General features: G+C 31.4%; 1 protein-coding gene across 1 annotated transcript in view; it reads left to right on the top strand.

The window, feature by feature from the left end:
* LRRN3 (leucine rich repeat neuronal 3) overlaps positions 1-24,746 on the top strand; it is a 55,422-nt gene that overhangs the window by 25,357 nt on the left and 5,319 nt on the right. The window lies entirely within an intron of this gene.

Genomic DNA, 24,746 nt, shown 5'->3' with positions numbered 1-24,746 from the left:
TTGGGTTCCCAAGATGAAGATAGGGAGAAAAAATATTATCCAGTTTAAGTGTAAAAAACATAATTTTGTTTACATTAATTTCTCCTGCTCTTATTCCTTATGCCCAACCCAGTCTTAGAGTTCAAGGAGTTAATTCAGGGAGAGTTAATTTCTAAGGTACTGGTGATAAACTTCCTACAATCTCATATTTCCTGGCAAATTAATTCCTCAACTCTAGCACTTAGGCTCTTCTCCTAAATTCAGTCTCACAGATTGTTGTAGCAATGATTGCTTTCCATTTCAACACCATTGGGCTTCTCTCCAGAAGTATAAATCAGCTAGAAACAAGCAAGGTCAGATTCCATCCATACCAAATGTGGAGAACTCAATGCTCTCTAGACACTGATAAGAACTGAACACTGCATTATGTTTTCACTGTCGATTAGTAAAGCATGTCAAATTTTTCTCCAGAACTTTTTTCAAGGAAGTTTATAGTTTAATTATTTGTTTGGCAGATTTCTCTCATCTTACATCTAGGTCAAAAAATTAAATTACATTCCCTAAACAGAAATGTGTGTTAAGACCAACATTTCTAAAATGTCACTGGTTTTATACTTTTTTCTATGTATAACTGTTTTCCAAAAGTAATGATCTGAGTATTTTTATAGTAAGCTTAGGACTCAAGTCCTAAGCTAAATCCATTTTTCCGATTATATCTTTAAACAGCACCTGACAAAGCTTATCTTAAAGTGGAAAGGTGCATACTTGTATAGATAGAGAGGTCATATCTTCATTAGTTCCACCACAACAGATTACTTAAATCTGTCTCATAAGAGAGAGATTGTATGGAGTCACTTTTATGATTTTCTTGAGAATAATCCATATTTGTTATTGGATTTTTAACCATGCTATTATTTTAAAGTAGAAGTTTGTTACACTCCTGTAGTCCCCAAGTAGCAAATATCTCTTCCCTGGGTTTGTCAAGATTATCTATTGATTCAACAGTTTGCCTGTAACAATTACAACACGAGTCTGGCATTCATCAAAAGTCCAATAGTACTAATAATGTGGATGGCTTATTATTTTGTTTGCTACATATAATAATAATAATAATAATAATAATAATAATAATAATAATATCACAATTCAAAATAAAAAGCAAATGTTCACAGAATTAAATAGCATATGCTTATGATCCCCAAAGAAGATTAAATCTATTATATGTTCTGGTTTTTAATAGCAATAATATTTTAAAAGTAACTGCATACTTCCTGACTTCAAAAGAAACACATTCCATTTTTTTCAGTCCATAGTTTTAAATTGTTTTGGTTTCCTTCAAATCTCACCAGCCTTTCTCATTATTTTCTGTTCTTAATGAATTCCCTCTATATCATCCCCAATTTATAATGTATCATTTTTACAGCTGTTCACATGTTATCACTTCCATTAGATCATGAGCTCCTTGAAAACAGGAACGGTTTCCTTGTTTGTTTCTTTATTTGACTGTTGCCTTTCTTTGTATACTCAGTGGTATGTATAGTTCCTGGCCTATAGGTGCATTTTAAAAGTGCTAATACATTGGAGTCATACATATACATAAATATATATATATATGCATGTTAATACATGCATATTTGCCGTACACACATAGAAATGTACATAGAAATCACAACCCCTTTATTACTCTAGGAAAATCTTAAGATTATTCCTCTAAGGCAAGTTTTAAAATAACTTGCTTTCAAAATCTACTTGCTTTCTAGAGTATTCTGCATCAAAAGAAGAAAATTTCCACAAATGTGTATGGAAATTACTGGTCTGCCTTCCTGTCTACAAACACATACTCAAGCACACATGTTTATGAGACAATAATAGATGTAAGTCAGAATGGAATAGGGAAATTCATTTTAAGTGTGAATCATGGTGTAAGTAAAAGTATACACATAGAAGAAGTAAGGAAAAGAACAAAGAAATAGGGAAGTATAGTAGATCTGTATAGAACCCATGAAGGGGAACAATGGCAGATAAGGCTAGAAAGGGAAGTTTACATCAAACTGTGGCACAAAGTGAAAGCCAGATCAAGAGTTTGCTTTTTATTTATTATGTTGCAATATGGAGCAAATAAAGGATTTTTAAATCAGGTAATAAAGATATATTGGAAAGGAAATCATTTAAGGGAAAGACAAGACTCTTCTTACAACCTGTACATGTCCTCTGAAAAGCTCATCACAGAAGCTCCCCTAATTTACTGAAGGTTCTACACTTGCTTTCTACATGGCACAGCAGATAGAATGACATCCATGGAATCAAGAAGACTTGAGTCCAAATTTCAACTCATATACTGAGTAGTTGTGTAATGCTGGGCAAGTCACCTAATCTCTGTCTTCCTCATTTCAATCAACCATGACATAGGACTAATAATAGCTGCTTCATAGGACTGTTTTGAGGATCAAATGGAATAAATATTGCAAACTTAACATCATATCTAGAGATTAATGTTTATTTCCTTTCTTATTCCCTTCTTTCCTTTCTCCCTTTCTTCTATCCTCCTTCCCTTGCTCCTTTTACCTTTCCCTATTTCATTCCTTCCTTTCTTTCCTGAAGCCCTTCTTCCTCCTAGGTTCTCCTTCCTTTCTTCCTCTATCCCTCCTTCCCTCCCTTCCTTCCTTCCATCATCCTGAGAAAGGTTGTCCACATGCATTGACTTTCTTTTACAAAGTGGTTAGTCTCTTCCTATTATATACTTTCTTGATGAGATATTTAACTACTATTACTAGAAATTTCTCACTGATTAATTTTATAGCCTGTATGAATATACTCACCTTGAATGTTCCACTGCATTTTATCTGATTTTCATTTTAAATTCCTCAAAATCTATTTAATTTGAAATCTGGCAATCAAACACCAATACCAAAAGAATACTTATATTAAAAATATGGACTTTGATGACTATGAGATGATTTGAGTCATGAAATGAACTTTTTAATTTTCTGAGACAATTCATTCTTTTCTCTTTCTGTTTTTGTCCAAACCAATATGCCTCTATCCCAAATATACATACCAATAGACGAATGCTATAGGTAGTTCACTGAAATGCATGCACAAAAAGCATTTTTCATCCACCACTTAGTTTTTACCTGAATAGCAGAACTCTTTTGAGTAGATTTTAATCTTTCTAGAAAACACTAGAATTTTCTGGATCTTGATGAAATTCATATCAGGATATGCACAAACAAGTATCTAGAAGAGCATATTAAATATAAAGAACCCTTCAATGTTGACTTTGAACTAAATCTCTCCATAACAATGGCAAACAAATATTTCTGTGTTTTATGCTCTGCTTGATGTATTGGAAAGATCACTCAGAAAGAATATGAGAGAAGAAGAGAAAGAGAGGGAGATAGAGAAAAAGAGAGAGATTAATACAGTGATTCTGATGTATTGATGAGACATGCTTTTATAGGAACATTTTGTTCTATTGTGTGTATTGTTTCATAATCAACTATATATATATATATATATATATATATATATATATATATATATACACACACACAAAAGAACTAGTATTCATTATTTTTAAGATAATTATGAATGTTATCCACTGTAGAATTTCAGTTGTAAAATCCTACTTGCTTCATACCTTCATTGAGACTGTCTTCAGTTGTTTGTAGATTAGCCTCATTGTGTGGCATAGCCACAAAAACAGGTATTTAAGTGTTAGTAATTGCTGTTCTCTAACTCACCTTTTTTGAGCATGTATTGTCTAAGATTTTCTCTGTGCCTTTCTCTTCCTCAGAAAGTTTGTGAATTCATCAGTACTCTCATAGCATTATCAACTCTTCTATGTAAACAGTTTATAATTCAGCAACTTTTCTTCTCATTTCTTTTTAAGTGTCATGTTTCTATTCCCTATATAGTTTCAGACTCTGATATTAGAATTAAAGTGTGGTGTCTCTGCTGTCCTTGATGGTCAGAATAATTTATAAAACAAAATTTTCTGATTTTTTTTCACATTTTTCATCTTTCCATTCTCCTTTTTCCAATGATTATTTCCAAATGCCTCCAGGATGATTGTGTTGAGATAGACCTTTTGCTTAACTTTCTTTAAACTGTTTTTTTCCACTGCTTCTCTTTGTTTTATGAGTTAATTTTGCCTATGATAATCCATCATCTGTCTCCTTAAAATATGACAATTTCATTTCAAACCATTGTCAGTTTTTTTTCCTGCCATCTCTCTGTACTTGGCTAATCAAATGCTTGCTAACTTTTGGTTTCCCATTTGGTGTCATTTTCATTGTCAATATTAATACTGTCAATAATGATTACTTGTTTAAATGTTTCAAAATTGAGTTGTTTCAATTGGATGCCATATCTCTCTGAAGTTTTTGCAAATTCATGGAGATGTAGATATTGTCTCTGATCATTTCAGTGTTGCTGTTATACAAAAACAATTGCCACAAGGGTGCCAGAAAAGTGAGTCCTTTCATATATACATATATATATATATATATATGTATATTGTATAAATGTTTATTTTACTTGATACTTACCATGTCCAGAGTTAACCTAGTAATTTTTTGAAGTCTTTATCATATAAAACATGAGGCTCCTATAAGACTGTTTTTCCTGCTTTCTTCTTCCTTACTCATGTTTTCTAATATATTTCTCACTATGAGTGTATAGTTTCAACTTCACAAAGAAATTGTTGAGTAATAAAGTACAAGGTAATTTGAATTAGCTCTTTTTTTCAATTAATTTATAGCAATAATGTGTTGATAGTTGTGAATCTATTCCTTCAATATTATATCTACTCATTGAACATTAGATAAGAATCTTATTTTTAGAGTTAAAAAAGTCAAATTACAGTTTATAGCTATTCTAAAAATTGTTGATTCTAAATATATTCTTCTCATTTTTTCTACTACTCTGTCATTGTCACTGAAGAAGTGGGAGGAGGTCAAGAGCTAAAGGCCATTTTTGTTTGTTTGATTTCCCTGGCCAAAATAACTCATCATCAGGTGGCAAAACTACTGGTAATAAGGCATAGCTTTTGAGAATCCAAGGTCAGGTCATCTCTACGATGTAATTATGCTGTGCGATTTTTGTGGAATAAAAGCAGTAAAATGATAATACTTTGGGCTGCCATCTTAGACCTTAAAATGATTTTGCTTGAAATAATTACCCAAACTCTTCCACATGGATCAACATATGAAGTAATAAGATAATTTTTCTTGAAAGTTCATATTATTATTTAAAAGATAGGTACCTAGCAATATAAGAAGGAAGTTGTTTTGTTTTGTTTTTTCCTTCCCTCTCATTAGAATTAGTCAATGCTAAGGATTATACTTGTCTTCCAGGAGAAAGAATGGGAAGAATATCAAAGTGAATCAAAGAGAAAGGGTAATGACAACTAAAGTTCCCAACAATAAACAAAAGGATAAAGCCATAGTCTAGAGGTGCTCTGGCACAAGGTCCAGATGACTATGACAGGTAACAATGAGAGAATCAATAGGCTTCTCAAATACTATACTAAAATATTCTGATATTTGTGATTGCTTCCCACTTTTCATCTTTTCATTGTCCATTTTCCAAAGATTATTTTCATTGGGACTGGGATTAAGGATTCCATTCCTTGGGAGGATAGGTCTTCATACCCATGGGAAAGGGGTTAAAGGATTCATTTATTGGAATTAGGATATAAGGGAGGATCTAGTCATTAGAAACAAAGCAATAATTAGGATATAGCAATGTGGCACAGTGAATGGAGTGCTTGACAGGAAGATAAGTTCAAATATTGCCTTAGATACTTAATAGCTTTGTCATTGTTCAAGTAACTTTATTTATCATCATCATCATCATCATCATCATCATCATCATTATTATTATTATTATTATTATTATTATTATTATAAAGGTCAGAAAAAGACCAGCTTGGAGAGACATTGAGAGAAATGATCCATTAACCTCAACTATTTTTGCCATTGCTTTTGCTGTTGTTAATATTATTATTACTGCAAGGTCAGGGAAAGATCAGCTTGTTAATGAATATGGAAGCTATGGTTCCATACATTCCTTGTCCATAGACTAAATTGTCCTTGGAACTGAAGTGAGTCTAAACTGATAGGTGAAAAAATGAGTGGAAATAACTTGAAGAAATGGGGGGGGGCAGGAATAAGCAAAATAATCTCTATAATTTTAAATGCTCTCAAGGTAAAGTGATAGATCAAGTGCCATGTGTGTATGTTTTCTCTGGTAAAATGAGAACTAAATCCCAGAACATTCATATATTGATAACATACACCATCATTGTCAATCTCAATATTCATTTATTATCACTTTGTCACTAAAGTCACTTTTAACCAAAGCCAATATTTGACCATTTGAGAGAAATTAAATTCTCAGACAGACTGGGCATCATAGTGCTGTTTTGTTGTTGTTATTGTTGTTGTTGTTGTTGTTGCTTGTTTTGGGTTTTTTTGCAAGGCAATGGGGTTAAGTGGCTTGCCCAAGGCCACACAGCCAGGTAATTAAGTATCTGAGGTCAGATTTGAACTCAGGTACTTCTGACTCCAGGGCCGGTGCTCTATCCACTGCACCACCTAGCTGCCCCTATAGTGTTGCTAATTAACATTAATTTCATATCTAAAACACTTAAATAAAATTGAAAAGTCAGTAAAACTTATGATCAAATTTTTTCTTGATCTGCAAGTTTCAAATCTTGACTTCTTCATGCATCCAGACATGCAAATGTATTTCAATAAAAGGAACCTAATGAATTGCCTAGTAATTATGCTTTATTTAACATAAGAATGAGATAAGGGAATGAATTAAAGTATTGAGGCCCCCATAGTATTTTCATCATTTGGAGGGACTCAAGTAGTTATCTAAGAATGACAAAATGTATATATTATATTCAATTATTTGAGCATATAACACAAAAAGAAAATACATCTGTAATGTAATAAAAGGGATCCAAGCTTTTGATTTCTCTGAATTTCTCATTGAATGTTAATAGTTAATGTAATTTCTTGCAAACATTAAAATAAACTCTTGGATATTTTACAAGAATGGGCATAGTGAGGTTTTGGATACATGCCCACTCAAAGTTATTTTCTGGAAATTGCACTTGGCTAAATGGGTGGCCTTCATAAAGTGAGTTCTCAATCTAGAGTGCTAAGAATTACTTCAAACTGAGTTGCAAAAATGCACTTTCTTTTCCTTAGGGTCCTAGTTCTCACCCATATTGTGAAGCTTTACTAGGTGGGAACTAGTTACCATGTAACCTGTGGGAAGAATTCCTTATTATAAATACAGCCTATAGATAATTTAAGGAGTATATTCCTGACTATCTGTTCAAGTTAGGAGAAGTTCTGACTTTTGCATAATGTAATAGCAGCCTCACTGGATGGAATTGAACTGTGTTTTTAGTGGATAAAATGAGAAATGTTCACTTAAGAATTGAGCCTGAGTTATAGAACGGCATTTATTGCACAGGATACAAAACAGCAAATGAGTCCTTCATATTCTCATTGGAAAATCCCAACAATAATTATTTTTTATTTTTATAATTTTCAAATTAATAAGGAAAATTATTCTTGAAAGATGATTTCTTACATTTGTTATAGATGTTTCCAGTATAGTAGTGCAGTGTATTATAGGCAGACCCACTAAAAATCTGGGTTCTAGAAAGTTTTTTAACTTTTTTATCCAAATTACAAACAAAATGTACTCTCCACTGGCTCTCAATTACAGAAAAGTTAATGGCTCACATTCAACTTCCAGTTTTTCAAACATATTTTCTAGGTTCCAACTTTGTCCTGATTTTGTTTTTTGGAGGCCAAATCATTAAAGTTCCACAAATTTGAGGGGAAGAATTAACCTCTATTAGTCTATGGAATAAAGGACCTGATTAAAGATTGGTTATTTTCTGTTTCATTTTGCCTTAATGATGAACTCAGATTAAATTCATGCAAATATGTGAAGAAATTGGCAATTAAAGTATAATTTTAATGTATCTAAAACATGCTTAATTATAGGGCCATTTATTCAAGCTGCATCTGAACTACTATATCACAGAGATATAAGCACTATTCTTGTGTTTTTCTTCTCATCTCTACCCCTAACTTGTCCTTTCCTTCCTGCTTTTTTTAAAACTACTAAAACATGCTTCAACAAAACAAACAGAAGCTTTGCATTTTTTTTATTTTACTAATATTTGTGATGCTGTTGATGTAAGGAACCCCTAAGGATACTAAATGTACTACTATTAATTGATTTAATATGCTTAGTAGTTTAGAGACTTAGGTGTCCAAGTTACTAAATGTTAAACTTCTTTGGTCAGTAAACCATTCGACATCAGGGTTGAAACTTGAACCCACAATGTCCTGATTCTAAGATCAGATCTCTACACACTAAACTACTGTCTCTCTAGGACTCCAAAAATATTGATTAGCTGGATTATTTTCAGTTAAATGACTAAGTAGAACTGCCAATGAATAGAATTAGTATCAAAATAGGCCTGGGACTTAAAACTAGAAGGGTCTTAGAGAGATCATCTAGTTCATATAACCTGAAATTAACGTGTGTGTGTGTGTGTGTGTGTGTGTGTGTGTGTGTGTGTGTGTGTGTGTGTGTGTGTGTGTGAGTGTGTTTGTGTTTATGTGTGTTTTTTTATCTTTTTTAGCAATGTCAAGATCATGTTTTTAAATACACAAAATAAATATGTGGAATCACAAAAGAAAACAATTATATTGAAATATTTTTCAAACAAGTTCATGGCCCCAAAGAATTCAGATTTAGACTATAATCCCTTAATTTTATAAATGAAGAAATAAAGAAGAAAGTTTTAAAATTTTACTCAAGATTACAAAATAAATAACAGTAGAAATTTGAAAACAGGACTTCAAATTCCAAAACAATTGATATAACAAGAAAGATTTAGTCCTCAGCATCCCCAAAAATCTAGAGACAAAAATTTATTAAGTCCCAAATAATTGCTGGACAAGGTTGCATTATCAGGTGAAGCAGAGGAGGCAGAAATTCCCCTGATAGCATGAAAAGTAAAATATAATAATGAGAAAAATAAATACTAGTTTTTGCTCACTGATCTATGTCATATGAAATTTTGGTATGATTCCAGATATTTTCATAGATAAAAATAGCTGATTTTTTTTTTGTATTTAGGTTTGAAATACAGGGAAGATGAGGCAGTTCTGCCCCACCTCAGACTTTGCAATCCCTCACAAACTTGGTTGAGTACATATGTACAATAAGCTCATGCTGTAACTATTTCTTTGAATATTTGTGCAATATTTGTAGACCCTTTTACTATATATGCTCATTTCTTATCATCTAGATGAAACCTTTCTTGTATGTGTATAAGTTATTTAGCATTGCTAATATTGATTTTAACTATCTGAAAAATCACTGGGAGAGTCTGTCAGTCTAGCTACTTCAACGATGTCAATGTGCATGGCTACCTCTGTTAGGTTCATACACACAGCAAATTCTGACTTTGATACTGTTTCTGCCTCCCAAGTCATAGAACCCACCTCAAGTCACTAATGCTTAGTACCTAAATTATCTCATTTAATCCTCAAAACAACTCTAAGAGATAGTGCTATTATTATAATACAGAGGAGATTAAATGAATTGCCCAGTAATACAATTAGTTAATGCCCAAGGCCAGTTTTGTACTCTTAAATCCTGTATTCTATCTGCTGTGCCACATGGTTGACTTTTCCACATCAAATCATCCTTTAAGAAAATTAGAAGTCATGAGTATCCAGTACATTTACTGAAATTCTACAAATAAAAATTTGCAAAAGTCTAAAACTTCCTCCAAGAACTTTTGTTCTTGTGTGACATTTTGGAATTTTATAAATACTATTTCATTATTTATGCTTTAGGATTATCAGTAGGATTTGAGTTGTAATACCATTTTAACGTGTTCTCCATAGCCTCTATGACATATGCTTAATAATATTCTTGTTGAGAGAGACTGCAAAAGTCATAGTTTATAATATATAAATGAGAAATAAAAGCATGAAAAACTAAGTATGGAAGTTGTTGCCATTAATACCTTTGGTGGAGAATACAGAAAATATCAACCTCAGTAAAAGTCAACCTTCACTTTCAAATTAAAATTGAAGAATAGTTGGGTGTTTTAATAAGATCTTGAATTTAATGTTAGAAGAGATCTTAATAGTCATATTATTGAACTTTTCATTTTACAGGTCAAGTAACTATGACTCAAAAAGGTTGTTTCACTTGACCAAAGTCACACAGAGAGCAAGTAGTAGAACAAAACTTTGGAATCCAGTTTCTCAGACTCTAGATAGAGAAGGAAATTGTAAAATTATACGAGAACAATGTGCTAGAATCATATTCCTCTTAAATCTAGGTCACTTCTTCTTACTCTCATGAATATTTTCCCTTTCTTTTCAACTAAGGGTGAGAATAATAAGATGTGTTTTAATTAGGTTAACTACACTTAAAAACATAATTAAATAAGTTCATAAGATCATGTTTGCATGTGAATTTTGAGAGTACTATGAGAAAAATCAGATTTCCTTTGACCGAAGTAATTTTTACTAAAAATACTTTAAGATTTGTACAAACATATAAATACATCACACTTACAAAATTTAAATGCAAAATATTTGAATATATTTGAAAGTAGATAGTCTTCTTACAGAGTAGATGTGATCTTTCCATGGCCTTGTTAAAATTTTAATTCAAATACACTCCTTGACCAAATGAACTTATTTGATAGGTTTCTATGTGCATTTGTATTTAACCTAATTAAATAAAAAATAATAAATAAATGGAAAATAGACTAGTTAGTAATAGCATTTTATTTTTAAAGCTGCATGCCAAATTTGTAGCTTTTACTAAACTTGAAGGAACCCATTCAGAGACTATCTACTCTATCTTTTCAGAATAATACTTCTCAGATGTAATTTCTACTTCTCTCTAAAAATGTTGCAACTAAAATATTTTTTTAGTTCTATATCACCATTCAATTGATTGTCAACAGGCTTCTGATTCTTCTTCAAAAGTCAATAATTTTTTGTTGTCGAACAGAACTACTCAATTAAGACAAAATGTGATGAAGACATTTTCAATGTTATTTGTCCTGGGATACAATTTTGTTTCATAAAAATATTTCTCCCGGAAATAGTTAGAAAATATTTACTTAGGGGCACAAGTAAAAGAAAAAAACAATACATTTTTGGTAATCTATATCTATAAGTATATCTATATCTATATCTAATATATATCTATATCTATATCTAATATATATCTATATCTATATCTATATCTATATCGATATATATATATATATATATATATATATATATATATATATAACTTCCATGTAGTCCCATAAAACTATTCCACATTCCATGGAAAGTAATGAGGCACAGACAAAATTTGACATGCAGCTCATATGGAAATCTTTTCTTGCTGTTGTTGAGACTGCTGTTAAATTTTTATTATGTTCTTTTAATTACAAAATGAAGTTGCATTTTGTTCTCAATGATTTAAGGCATTTGCCTAACTGAAATGAAAATGTGGAGTGAAAAATAAATTTAAAATCATTTAATTATTTTCCTCAAAGTGTTATACCAGAAATGCCTTATGACTCAGGTTAGGTATGTGTGAGTCATGAATATCCAAATTATTGTGCTGAGAGATGTAATGTAAACTTTGTAAATTGTCACACTGGAAGAGTTTTTTTTCCAAATCAAGAAATTTAGTTGAAAGCAATTTTTAAAAATACTAATGTTGCTATAGGAGGGTATTCATTTAAGGGACAAGTCATCTACTATATCACTGTGTAGAAATCATTATGCTTACCTAAGGCTGATCAGATATGGAGAATTAATTTTTCCTCTTTAATCAAATTTTAATTAATTGTAATTAACCTCTTCATGTGCATTTCATATGCAAAAATTAGAATTAAGCAACAATGTTGGTTTTAGGCAGGATACCATATTGCATGCAGTCTACTATTTTTCTTAATATAGAGTTCATTTTTCCAATTACAAAATATTACCTGACAGAATCAATCAAGAAGGAAAAAAAGAGGAGGAAAAAAGATGAAGTCAAAAGAGTTAAACTTTTTCTATGTACTTAGAAATCATTCTATTGAAAACAATCCAAATTATGCAATACCATCCACACCAATTTTGTCAAATGAATCAAATATTCATACATCTAAATGCAGGACTTTGAAAGATATCAAAACCTACCCTAATAGATAAATCTAAGAAAATCTTCAAAACTTCCATGGGTTTCTAAGATATTGCTCCTTCTACATCTAGGAATAATCTAACATATAGGTCAATATTGCCTCCTACCTTGTGCAAAGCATGTTAAGGAATATACATAGCAATAGGTAGAAAATCTTTGAAGCTACATTGGCAATATGATTTTGGGCACTTCACAATTTTTGTTCAAAAAGGAAATCTTAGATATGTAAATTGATCTATTTAATTGTGTTTGTTTCAAGAATAGAATAATTAAAATTTAAAACTGGGAGGGAACTTGGGGATCCTAAGACCAATCAAATTTTATAGCTAAGAAAACTGAGGATCAGGGTGGTCATATGGCTTACCTCAACTCATAAGATAGTAAACAAAACTGTGACCTAAAGGTCATGCACTTTAAATTCCATTGTAATGTCATAACCTGAATACTAAAAATAGGTAATGAGTCCCAATTTATTCCATATATCTCTTACAACATAAAGCATTTAATGTGCCTCAGTTTCCCCATTTGAAAAGAAAAATTTTACATTGAAATAGAGGATAAGTCTGTGTTGAAAAAATTGAATGAATAGTTATTTTTTACCCTGTAACAGATGGCTAATGGTTGGCACCACAAAAATAGTAAATAACAAGTGAAAAATGAAAGAAAGTAAAAATAAGTAAATCATGCAATTTAAATCCTTTGACTTCTTGAATCAAACTGAATAAGCTACCATAATACTATAATGACTTTTAGTGTTCCCTATTACATTGAATATTAATATATTCATTCAAAGACAACATATAAGATGGAAGGATGAGTTTGGGTTTGGAAATATCATTTGTTTTGCTAATCATGTACAAAAATCAACTTTATATGTAATGTTATTAATGAAGTGCTCAGTTGAGCAAAAACTATAATTAAAAAGAAATACAAATCAAAATGCTTTTCATAATTAAAAATGACAGTATATCCCCAAGCTGGTGATTCATAAGCATGCAAAAATCACTCCAATTGATATGAAACATTGCCAAGATCTGGACTTCCATTTTCCTACCCCTACAAAGACAATTATAAATGACTAATTTCTGCTGTGTAATTGTAAATACCACAAAGATATAAATGCCTTCGTTAGAAATCTAAATCCAAATCTGTTTCTCTCATGGATCTTGGCAATATCATACTTTCAATTCTAATAGTAGAGTCAGCAACCAAGAAAGAGTTTTCAGTTCCTCTTGCATTAGGTCATTAAGGTCATCTCTATTGATGTTGCAGAACTGTTGTGAGGAAAACATTTTGCAAACTATGAAGAGTAATAAAACATGAGATATTCTTTTGAAGGTTAATATTTATATCTATCTAAACCTTTGATACAATTCATTTTATTCCTTAACTTTAAAGTTGTGTTTCCCTTCTTCTGCTAAAATATGTCCTGATATTATCAATAATAACAATTGACATTTCTGTAAGAATGTCTTTTACTCACAGTAGGACTATCAAGATGGAATATTGGTAGGAACTGAATCTGAGATTTCATTAACACAGAAAATTCCCTCTGATGTTAGCACCTTCTCCAAAATCATTAGTCACAGAAAGATGCTTAAAACACCAAGAGGTTAAATGACTTGCCCAGTATTGCATTCACTCTGTACCAAAAGTGGGACTTGAACCCAATTCATTCAAAGAATTAAAGGTGTAAGGAACATATATCGTAATCTAGTCCAAGTACCTCCTTTTGTTATTGTAGAAACTGAAGTTTCAAAGGTTGAGAGAGAACTAGTAGAAAATTGAGAGGGAGAGGATTGGGAAAAAGAGGAGGGAGGGAGGGAGGGAGAGGGAGAGAGAGAGAGAGAGAGAGAGAGAGAGAGAGAGAGAGAGAGAGAGAGAGAGAGAGAGAGAGAGAGAGAGAGAGAAATATTTTGTGTAAAACACAAATTAATACATAAATTAATCACAGGAAAAAAGCTAGCAGTTTCAGAAAACTAAAATAAAATCAGAGGCTAACAAGTATCTTTAAGAAGAGTTTTAAACAGTTTTTTGCGTTAAATTCCTTGGCAGTTTGGGAAGACCTAAGGATTTCTACCCAGAATCAAGTTTTTTAAATGCATGTAATAAGATACAGAGGATCTCAAAGGAAACCAGTTATAAAGGTTGATATCCATTTTTTGTTATTGTGTGTATATGTGTATATGTTCTGATATATATAAATTTCAAAACTCAGAGCAAGTAAACTGTACAGTGAGGACAGAAAACAACTGAAAAATTAAACGAAAACAACAAAGACTTTACTAATGTGAAGATTCTTTCAAGTGATTATTTAAATAAGAATTCATAGAATTACCAAATGTTAGAACTACAGAGGATCTATGTGAAAACTTTATTGATCACCTCAACTATCATTGCCCTCCTTAACTACCTACCTTCTAATTAATGACTTTATATAATTTTTATATACATATATTTGCCTATGCACATATGTGTATACAAATATATGCCTGAGTATGTGTGTGTGTACCTGTTTTCTCTCTTATCAAAATGTTAGAGAGAGCTCTGTTCTTTGTATTGGTATTCTTGGATGTTAAGACAATACACAAAACGGTTTTTGATTGACTTAAAGATTACCAAATGAGATGATACTTTCAATTTGGAGATGAGGCAATGAAGATTTCTTGACCCATTCTAGTCACATAGTGATTTTGCTAGCAACTGAATTACTCATTTTTTCTGACCCTTAGCCCAAAGCTTTTTTTCTAAACCAAAATACTGTCTGTTCAAATCCAAATGAACAAAATGTCTGCATCATAAGAATATAATGAGGAAGTTGAATAGAATGCTGTATTCAGAGGATGGGAGAACTAAATTCTAATCCTACCTCAGTTGCCCACTGGTTGTGTGATACCTGGGAAGCCATTTAATCTCTCAGCTTTCATTTCTTCAATTGTAAAATGAGGAAGATAATACATTCTACTTCACAGGGAATTGATAAAGATAAATGAGATGACATATATGAAGTGTTTTATATACGTTAGAATGTTATATAACATTAGCTACTATTGTTAACAATGATAAAACCATTTGATTAAAACAGAAAAAAATGAGCAAAGTTCCTCCCTAGCTTCTTTTAAAGAAGCAATGCTAAGTTAATATTACTTTTTTTAAATGTCAAGCAACAACTGCTGTCCACTTTCTTTGAAATCTTCAAATCCCACATACAATAAAGTTCTATTCGTAATGGTTAGGATGCCTAAAATTAAATAATAATAATAAGCATTATTATCCATGACATTTTTATTATTAATGAACCTTTAGATAATTTTGCCTCCCAACATAATTCCCTGAGAAGTGGGGGGGGGGTTTAGATTCATTTTTTAGAAGTATTGTAAATATAACCTATTGCAGATTCAGGAATGGAAAGTGATATGAAAACTGAAGTATATTCTTAATTGGTCCTAAAGTTCATTACAAGTTCACTCAATTCCAAGGTGATCTTGTGGACTATCTTTGACATTAAAGTAGAGCCCAAAGTATGCCATTTGTGAAGAACTTCTGGAGTTATCCAACTCTCTCTTTTTCTCCCTGGAGTGAATCTCCAGTATGCTAACAGATCTAAGACCTCATGAATATGAATTCTAACAATGCAGACTTGATCCATTCATACATATCCAAATTCTTGCCTATGTACTGCTATAAACCACAAGACAAAGGACCACCCAACATGATAGGGTTGTTAATGAACTTTCCAAACCAAAGTTGAAAAACTATTAAAAAACAGGAAATAAAATTCACCAAATATTTATATTTGTTGCCAGAAGTATTCTGATGAGGTCTTAGATTTTAATGCAAATAAGCAAGTTTACTTTTTGAATTGGCAAAAGAAGAAAAGCTTAGCAATTAATTAATGTGACCAAAGAAACTAGTTAGTCTCAATAATTTATGATACCAGCTATGTATTTTCATATTTGATAAAGTGACTTTTTGAATGTTTAACAAATTTATTCTTTTTTGTGTATAAACATGACTACAAACTTAGTTTTATCAGAATAGTTGCATAACTAAACAAAAATTGTTTTAAATGACTTATTCAAATTACATGATTAAAATGTAATGTTCCAAGTCTATTTAATACAAGAAACTAGAAAGTTAGGTACATATTAATAAATTGAGGGAAAATGAAATCAGATATATGATTTTATGGTTATTTTATAAAATAATGAAATATCAATATAAAATTGTTTAGTTGAAATTCTTTTCTCTTAAATTTCCAGTTTTTAATTTGTCACCATTTAAGAATCACACCTGTCAGACTATTCTATAAAGTTAACACAAAGTATTTTCTTAAGAATAATAAATTCAAATTCCACAACTTGGAAGGAAGAAAAAATATGGATTTCTCCCAAATTTAATATCAAGGAAAAAGTAAATGATCTTTAAGTCAACTCATTTACTATAACTATTATGGTATGGCATTCATTCAAATAGTCAACAATACCCAAGGGATATGAAGCCTTAAAAAAAGCCTGAATTTTACAACAAGGGAATATAAAATTAGATAATGGGAAAAGTAAATCCAAATTTTTCACAAGTGTATTCTGCTAGCAATTTGCTACAGAAGAAAATTGAACTTAATGTAGTCATGGCAACATCTTGTCTTCATTAGTTACTCTATTTAGGCCAACTAACATAATATCTCTTTTACACTGATTTTTTTTGGAGGAAAAAAATCTTTCCAATCCTTTTAATATCTTTAAAAAAAAAGTGAAAAAGACAATGGATGGGCTTAAAGGACTGGGTCCTAGTCCCATTCCTACCCAAAATTAATTCTGTAATATCTTTGAACCTCATTTTCCTTTATCTCTAAAATGAGTATGCTGACTAGATCATCTATAACATTCTCTACAGATCTAAATTCTATGACAGAATGTGCTGATGTGCCTTTTGATCTGGTGTTGAAAAATTATGATTAAAAACATTAGATTTCAAGCACTGAAGTGAATTCTCCTTTCTTTATGCACTTCATTTTCTTGGCCTTTTTGTCATGTCTTCCAAGGTTTGGGAAATATGACAAAGGAAATTTGAATCATTGCTGCTTGAGAGAATTGAAAAATAAATCTTTTTAAGTAATAGAAGGCAATATTTCCCATAGATAACTTAAATATTTAACTGTTTCTGTGAATCATTTTCATTTTCAGATAACTAGATAGAATACAAACAAATTAACAGGTTTTCAGTATCATATGAGAATTCCTAATGTTGCTTTCTTGTAATGGCCTCTAACATGAGACTTTATCTTGTCTTCCTGTCATATAAAACATTTCAAGCCTTTGGCTGTCCCTCAGGCAAAATTTAGGTCTAGGAGCCAAAAAAGAGAAAGAAAAGATATATAGTGAAAAATTCACAAATAAAAATAGACATAGGAATTAAGGAAACTATTCTTCCCTTTTAAATCATATCTTATACCACGAAATAATCTTATTCAGTTAGTAGACATATTACACAGAACAATGGATCTCACAAACTCAAAGGAAAAAAATATCTTTTAAACTCTACCTTGTCTAATAGTACTTGAATCAAACTGACAGATTTGTGGTGCTATAGTTTTAAAATATATTTAAAACCTATTAGAAAATAAACTTGATTCTTAATGAACAACAATAAACATTTATCCATTAGCTAATAAATTTGATATTCTATATCCACCATTGTGATTATTGAATACGATATAATAAATGCATTGCACTGAGATGCATCTTAATAGGTTGTGAAAATTTACTAATATTTCCACTAAAATAACCTTTAATGTCATCTAATAAAACTTTCTTTTTGCTTTAAGTGTAGTGAAAAGTGTGCTGGATTCAAATTCAGAGATGTAGGATCTGAACACTGGCCCTGCCACTTATTATTTTTATGATCTTGGGCAAGTGACAAACTCTAGGGGACTAGCTTCTCAGCTGTAAAATGATAAGATTGACTTAGATGATCCTTCCATACCTAACTTCATGATATTATGAATTAGATAGCTTCAATACTGAGAAAATGCACAACTGGATTTTCTTAAAACTATCAAGCCAAGCATTTGAAATGAACGCTCATACTGGAAAATTAGTTATTGTTAATCTTTTTTAGGACAAGATTTTAATCAAGGGAAACAAGGTAGTTTAATGAAAATATACATATATATATATATATATGCATTCATTTATTTTAAGAGTATTCTACTGTTAATATCATTCCTATCACCTCTCCCAACTTTAATTTAAAAAAATTTACCCCTTACTCATAATTTATTCCCTTTGGGAATGTCATTAGTAGTAGTAGTAGTAGTAACAGGCAGTGGCCACAATTTGGATTGGCATACTGAGTAAAATTATTTCTGAAAAAAAAATTCAGAGAAGAGAGAATGAGAGTTATGTGAACAAAAATAGTATTTCCTTTAACCAAAGATTTCATCAGCTTGAAAATGTGTTAAAGATCTAATTCTCTATACTAACTGCTCAATAAAAAGAGTATGATCAAAAAAGAAGGAAAAAAAGAAAATTCCCAATGATAAAAATGGGAATTTAGCTGAACATGTTTAATGATGACCAGAATAAAATACATGACATAAAACGTCTGTCTTCATATTCTATTCTGAAATGTTTAATGTTTCACAATGATGCACACAAAGGAAGATATATAAAAAAAGTACAAAATGGCTTTTTCCTCTTTTTTCAGACAACATTGTGGTAAGGGCTGTTATCCAGAAAAAGTTCTGAAATGATTGTGATGGCAGAAATTAAGAGACGTTCTTCTATGAACAAATCTGAAAGGCAGCTTTGTAGGAGCAGCTGTGTTTTGAAAGTACTTCCACCTCTAAATTGGTCCTTGTGAAGTGAACTCTTTTCCCTTTTGCCAGTAGGGTCCACTGCAGTGTAACTGCTACATTTCCACTTTTATGGTTCAGTCTGACCACTGAAGTGGAAAAAAAAGATTGCAAAATCTAATATATTTTTTCCCTTTTTGTCTTTCTGAAACTGTTCTTCGACGTCTGTTACTCCAATGATGAGAAACAATGTCGGGTATTCATATTCTGTAGGCAACATCAATCCCTAAATGTGGTGATGCCCCTTGGTGAGTAGGAGTGCATATAAAAGAGACCAATCAAATGAAACTGGACACCGTTTTTTAAGAAAAGTAGTACTCTTATGGTCAAAAATCAAAAACTCCCCAGGACATAGTTAAAGCAGCTAAATATGATATGGCCTCTCTCTCTCTCTCTCTCTCTCTCTCTCTCTCTCTCTCTCCACACACACACACACACACACACACACACACACACACACACACACCATATTTAAAAGAACTTTAATAATTTACCCAAAGACTTCAAATTCAGTAAGATTTGCACAAATAGATAACATCAAAAAGCATATTACATTGCCTACAAGGCTAAGTCAGTGAACAGTTACTTTTCTTGTTCCATCCCATTAGCCATTTTTTACATAATAATAGCAAAAGACAAAAAATCTTAGCCATCTATTTCAAAGATCAAAAAGAGAAAATCATATTTAATAGATCATGAAGAATACTCATCATCTGATTTACTCTTCATATAAATGAAAATTATTTTTACTATATACTTTGTGGAACATTTAGCAAATTTTTACTACATTGTTCTGAATGAACAAGATGAATTGTTCTGCTTTCCTTTTTTTTCTTATGCATTTCCCATTAGTATCTGAAATTTCTAAATCAAAAAGTTTTCACTTTACTTGTCAAGCATTTCCAGAATTCAGAATGCAGTTTTTTTAATAAGATGATTTCAATTGCAACAGAAATTTGGAGTAATATTAAAATATAGCAATTTTATAGGAATACTAAACATCTTTTAAAACAATGATCATGTATATGACATTTATTTTGTTGCTGAGTCTGATTTGTATGTCATTTACACAGACTTACAAGTATATTTAATAATAGTAGAAAATTTATCAACATTGGCTTCCTATCCTTTTATCAAAGTCTAATTTGATATTCTTTTAATATGATATGATAACACCAGTTGACTATGAAAATAAGAAAATGGAGTGACAGGATCTTCTGAAATAATGAATAAAGGAGCTAGATCGTGAAGAGAACCACATCATTCAAAATTAATTGATTTAGATGACATGAAAACTGGTGGCATGCATTAATTTTCATTAAATGCTCCTTTTTCTTTGTCTAATTCCCTCTTTGATTGTTCTTCCTTCCTTCCTTACCCCCCCACCCCTCTCCCTTCCTGCTTTCTTTCCTGTTTTCCTTCCTTGCTTCCTTCCTTGATCAGGGTATCTGGGACCAGATTTAAACTCAGGTACTTCCGACCTAATTGTTCTTTTAAATAACCATTCTTTTCTAACTACTTTGAATTCAAGTCTACAAAATAAACCTTCCAATTTTATATTTTTAGCATTTCAACTTTCAACAGGAAATCTACTTTGACTTAAAAAATGATTTATTCAGTTTTACTGAAATCAAATGATAGATTTTAAATAATCATTTCATCTAAACGGCACAGGAATAGAAAAACAAATTTTCTAGCTGCATTTGTGTTTTATGTTAAATTTCTCCTAGGGTATATTAAACTCTTTGCAAAAATGTGGATAGAAATATCACTGATATAATAACTAGAATAACATTCTATGCTAATGTAAAAGTTTATAATCATTAATGATGATAACATTTCTAAAACTGAAGGAAATGATATCTTGCAAAATCATAAGTTGCTGAGTACAAAACTTCTATTTTATAAAACAATTACAATTATCTTTTCATTTCAGCTCACCTAATTTATACTTCATTCATGGACTGAAAATTAATCTCCAAAGGCAGAAAAATAACCAATATTCTGAATTGCTATGAGAAAAGTCCAAAATGATCTTCCAAGAAATATCATGGTTTTCTAGATTGACATGGAAAGCTCTTCTCAGTCAGTATTCCTAGCATCCTCATTCAACCTATCAAGCATGAGGTCACAACTAGCCACCCTGATACACAAATGAAAATTTAAAACTTTTGAGATAATCTGACATTCTTTTATCCAGAGTTCTTAATATATTTTGTGTCATGGGGGCCTCGAGAAGTCTAGTAAAATGTATGGACCTCTTCTCAAAGTTAAATTTTAAAATACATAAAAACCATAAATTATGTTTTGTTTTTTTAAGTTTTTGCAAGGCAAATGGGGTTAAGTGGCTTGCCCAAGTCCGCACAGCTAGTTAGTTATTTTAGTGTCTGAGACCGGATTTGAACCCAGGTGCTCCTGACTCCAGGGCCAGTGCTTTATCCACTACGCCACCTAGCTGCCCCCCCTTTTTTTGTTTGTTTTGTTTTGTTTTTTAGGTTTTAAAACGTAAATTATGGAAGAAACTAAGGATTAGTGAAAATAAAAATGTCCTTTTTTCCTTCCAAGTTAATGGACTGCTGACAGCTATCACAGTCCCTTTGGAACCCATAAGCAATAAGGATCTTCTTGTAATGAAAATATTAATCAAAGATAGTTATTGGATAACTAGTCTATATTTGGTCCTAATTGCTTCTAGGAATAGATCCAGGTGTCAAGGAAATTTCTAATTAAAGAAAATACAATAAAGAGATAGAAACACATTTTGTAAAAAGGATTCAAAAAATTGTAGTAGTTGACAGAGATGACTTTAACTCAGGTCTTCTGATTACAAATATAGAACTATCCCTCATGCCAAAATTTAATCATTGAAGATTTCAGAGACATACTTTTTCTCTAAAACTAATGTTTTTTTTAAATCAAGCATTTATTTTCTTGACTAATGAATTAGAATCTATTTTAGCTTATTTCCTATAATTTACTCCACTATTGTTATAAAATGTATTTTCTGAATCAATAATCAATAACTAAACATTTAGCCAGCACCTAGTAAACATAGCAAACATGCTAAGTGCTGGATGTTCCTTAATGGTTTTTTTTTTTCCTTACTGAGTTAATTTGCATTTTAGTAACAATGCAAATCTATATACTCTGTACATATATATAGTAGGTACACATAAATTGGGCAAGCTGGGTATACATTATACGTCTTTGGCACAATTTTTAAAAATTAAATGAGTTCTAGGGGCGGCTAGGTGGCATAGTGGATAAGTACTGGCCTTGGTGTCAGGAGTACCTGGGTTCAAATCCGGTCTCAGACACTTAATAATTACCTAGCTGTGTGGCCTTGGGCAAGCCACTTAACCCCATTTGCCTTGCAAAACCTAAAAAAAAACAAAAACAAAAAAATTAAATGAGTTCTTTAAGCTGTAAGCTAATAAGATAAAGATATTAATGATTTTAAACAAGAATAAAGGAAATACTTGAAACTTTTAAAGAGTATATCAGACATAATCAGGCACAAGATTCTGACTTAGATCAAGAAGATATGAAAGTGGACAAGGAACACAATAGTCTTTACTTCTTGACTTCAGCAATTGTAATTCAATAAAACACTTATTACAAGTCTAAAACAAGTAGTTATCTGGAACTCAGTTTCTCTTATAGCTAAAAACTCAGTGCCAAGTAACAAAGGAAAATGGGAAGATCTAATGTTAGTTCAGCCTATATTGTTGCTGTTTTTTTGGTTAGTGATATCTTTGATTCTTCTTGACCCAATTAGGGATTTTCTGGTCAAAGATATTTGAGTGGTTGGACTTTTTCTTCTCCAGTTCAGTTTATAGATAAGGAAGAAGGTTAAGGGGCTTGCCCAGACTCACATAGGTAGGAGGTGTCTAAGGCTGGATTTGATGTCAGGTCTTCTTGTCTCTAGGACTGGTACTCTATTCACTGTGCCTCCTAGCTGCCAGCTGCAAGCAACAATGATAAGTCAGTCTTTATACAATTTAAATTGTGGAAGAATAGCTCTATGACAAAGTGGAAAGAAAATCATTCTCAGTTGCAGTTACCTAGGTTCAATTACCTACCTGTGAATAGACAAGACAATCAACCTCAGGCTACTCACTAAGAATAACTGCTGATCAGTAGAAAAAGAGGTTAGCCTCCTGGAAGAAGCTCTACACCAATGGAATATCAAGTCAAATTAAAAATGTAGAATGGGTAGTTGATGATGGAATAAGAATTCAACTTAAGTCTGTCTGGTCAACTCCATTAATGCTACCTTTGCTTAGGCTATATATTCTCAAGTGGAGCCCTTGACTTTGCCTCTATTCCCTTATGTTTTATAAGTCAACTTTTATTTATCTTATAGGAGCCAAAGACAAGACATTCCACTTCATGATAGCTTCATAAATACTTATGCCTTTTCTCCATCTCCCTTTTATATATGATATTTATTTAAAGGAATAAATTCCCCTTTACATGTTCCTTTCTCCCATAAGAGTGAAAGCTGTTAAAGGGCAGGAATTTGCTTGCTTTTTATTTGTGTTCCCAGTACTTAGCACAATTCCTGGGACACATCAAAAACTCAATGAAGAATCCTTTCTATTTATCTACATATTTCTAGAGAAAATGACATAGATTCAAGATGTTTCTTTGAAGATATGAAAGTATTTATTTTGTCTCTCCATAATAGCTACATTTTGAAATATATTTATCAATATTAATAAATTATGCAATCCTACATCACCATGTTTTCAGGAGAAGAAAAAAGAGAAAAAGCATATAGTAAAATGTTTATTACTTGATATCATTATTTCAGGAAAGACTTTGGAATGAAAATAGCTCATAATTATTACAACAATGATCCAAAAGTTGTTTAGTTAAAACAAAAATTCTTAGCAGTATGACTGATTAAAATAGTATGCCTCAAAAAGCTGTTTTTCAAACATAGCATCTATAGAAATTACAGTTATGTGTGTCAGATTACTCATGTTTCTGTTATAAAGACATGAGTATTTATTTGAAGGAGCATATAAGTCTGTTTTATTTACATAATGAAGACATTTGCTCATTGCTGATAATATAAACCAGCCTTTAGGGAAAAATGAAACAATTGGAGGTTACTCTCAATTTTTGCTTTGAATAATATTGAGAACATGTCAAATAATTCACAGAGTCTAACAGAAAGAAAAGACAAATGCACAAATATGATGACAGTCACTAATATTTATTCTTAAAGAATGGTGCAACCCCAGAATTGTGTGTGGTATAGGAGAAAAGGAGGGAGAAATTAGGTGTGGGCAGTGTTTCTGAGATCAGGTGGCATTTTGGTTGTACTTTAACATATGGACAGATAAAGAAGGGGAGAAAAATTTCAGGCATGAATAAATATATGCATTGGGACAGGGCAGAACTATATTTCATGCAAAGAGCAAAATGAATTAAGACCTCAAAAGGACAAGATAGATGCTAGAAAAATGTAGAGGAATCTGAACACCAGATAAAGGAATTTGAGTCTTCTTAATAGACAAAAATTTTTGAGTAGAAGAGTGATCAACCAAATTTATGCACAGAAAATACTGATCTGGCAATGCTAAAGATGTATTAGAGGACTGGGGTAGAAAATAAAAGCAGAAAGACAGGTTAAGAGACAAAG

The sequence above is a fragment of the Macrotis lagotis genome, chromosome 7, assembly GCF_037893015.1.
Source record: "Macrotis lagotis isolate mMagLag1 chromosome 7, bilby.v1.9.chrom.fasta, whole genome shotgun sequence".
NCBI lineage: Eukaryota > Metazoa > Chordata > Mammalia > Peramelemorphia > Peramelidae > Macrotis > Macrotis lagotis.
Note: the sequence above shows the minus strand (reverse complement) of the source record. Positions and strands in the feature narration are given on the sequence as shown.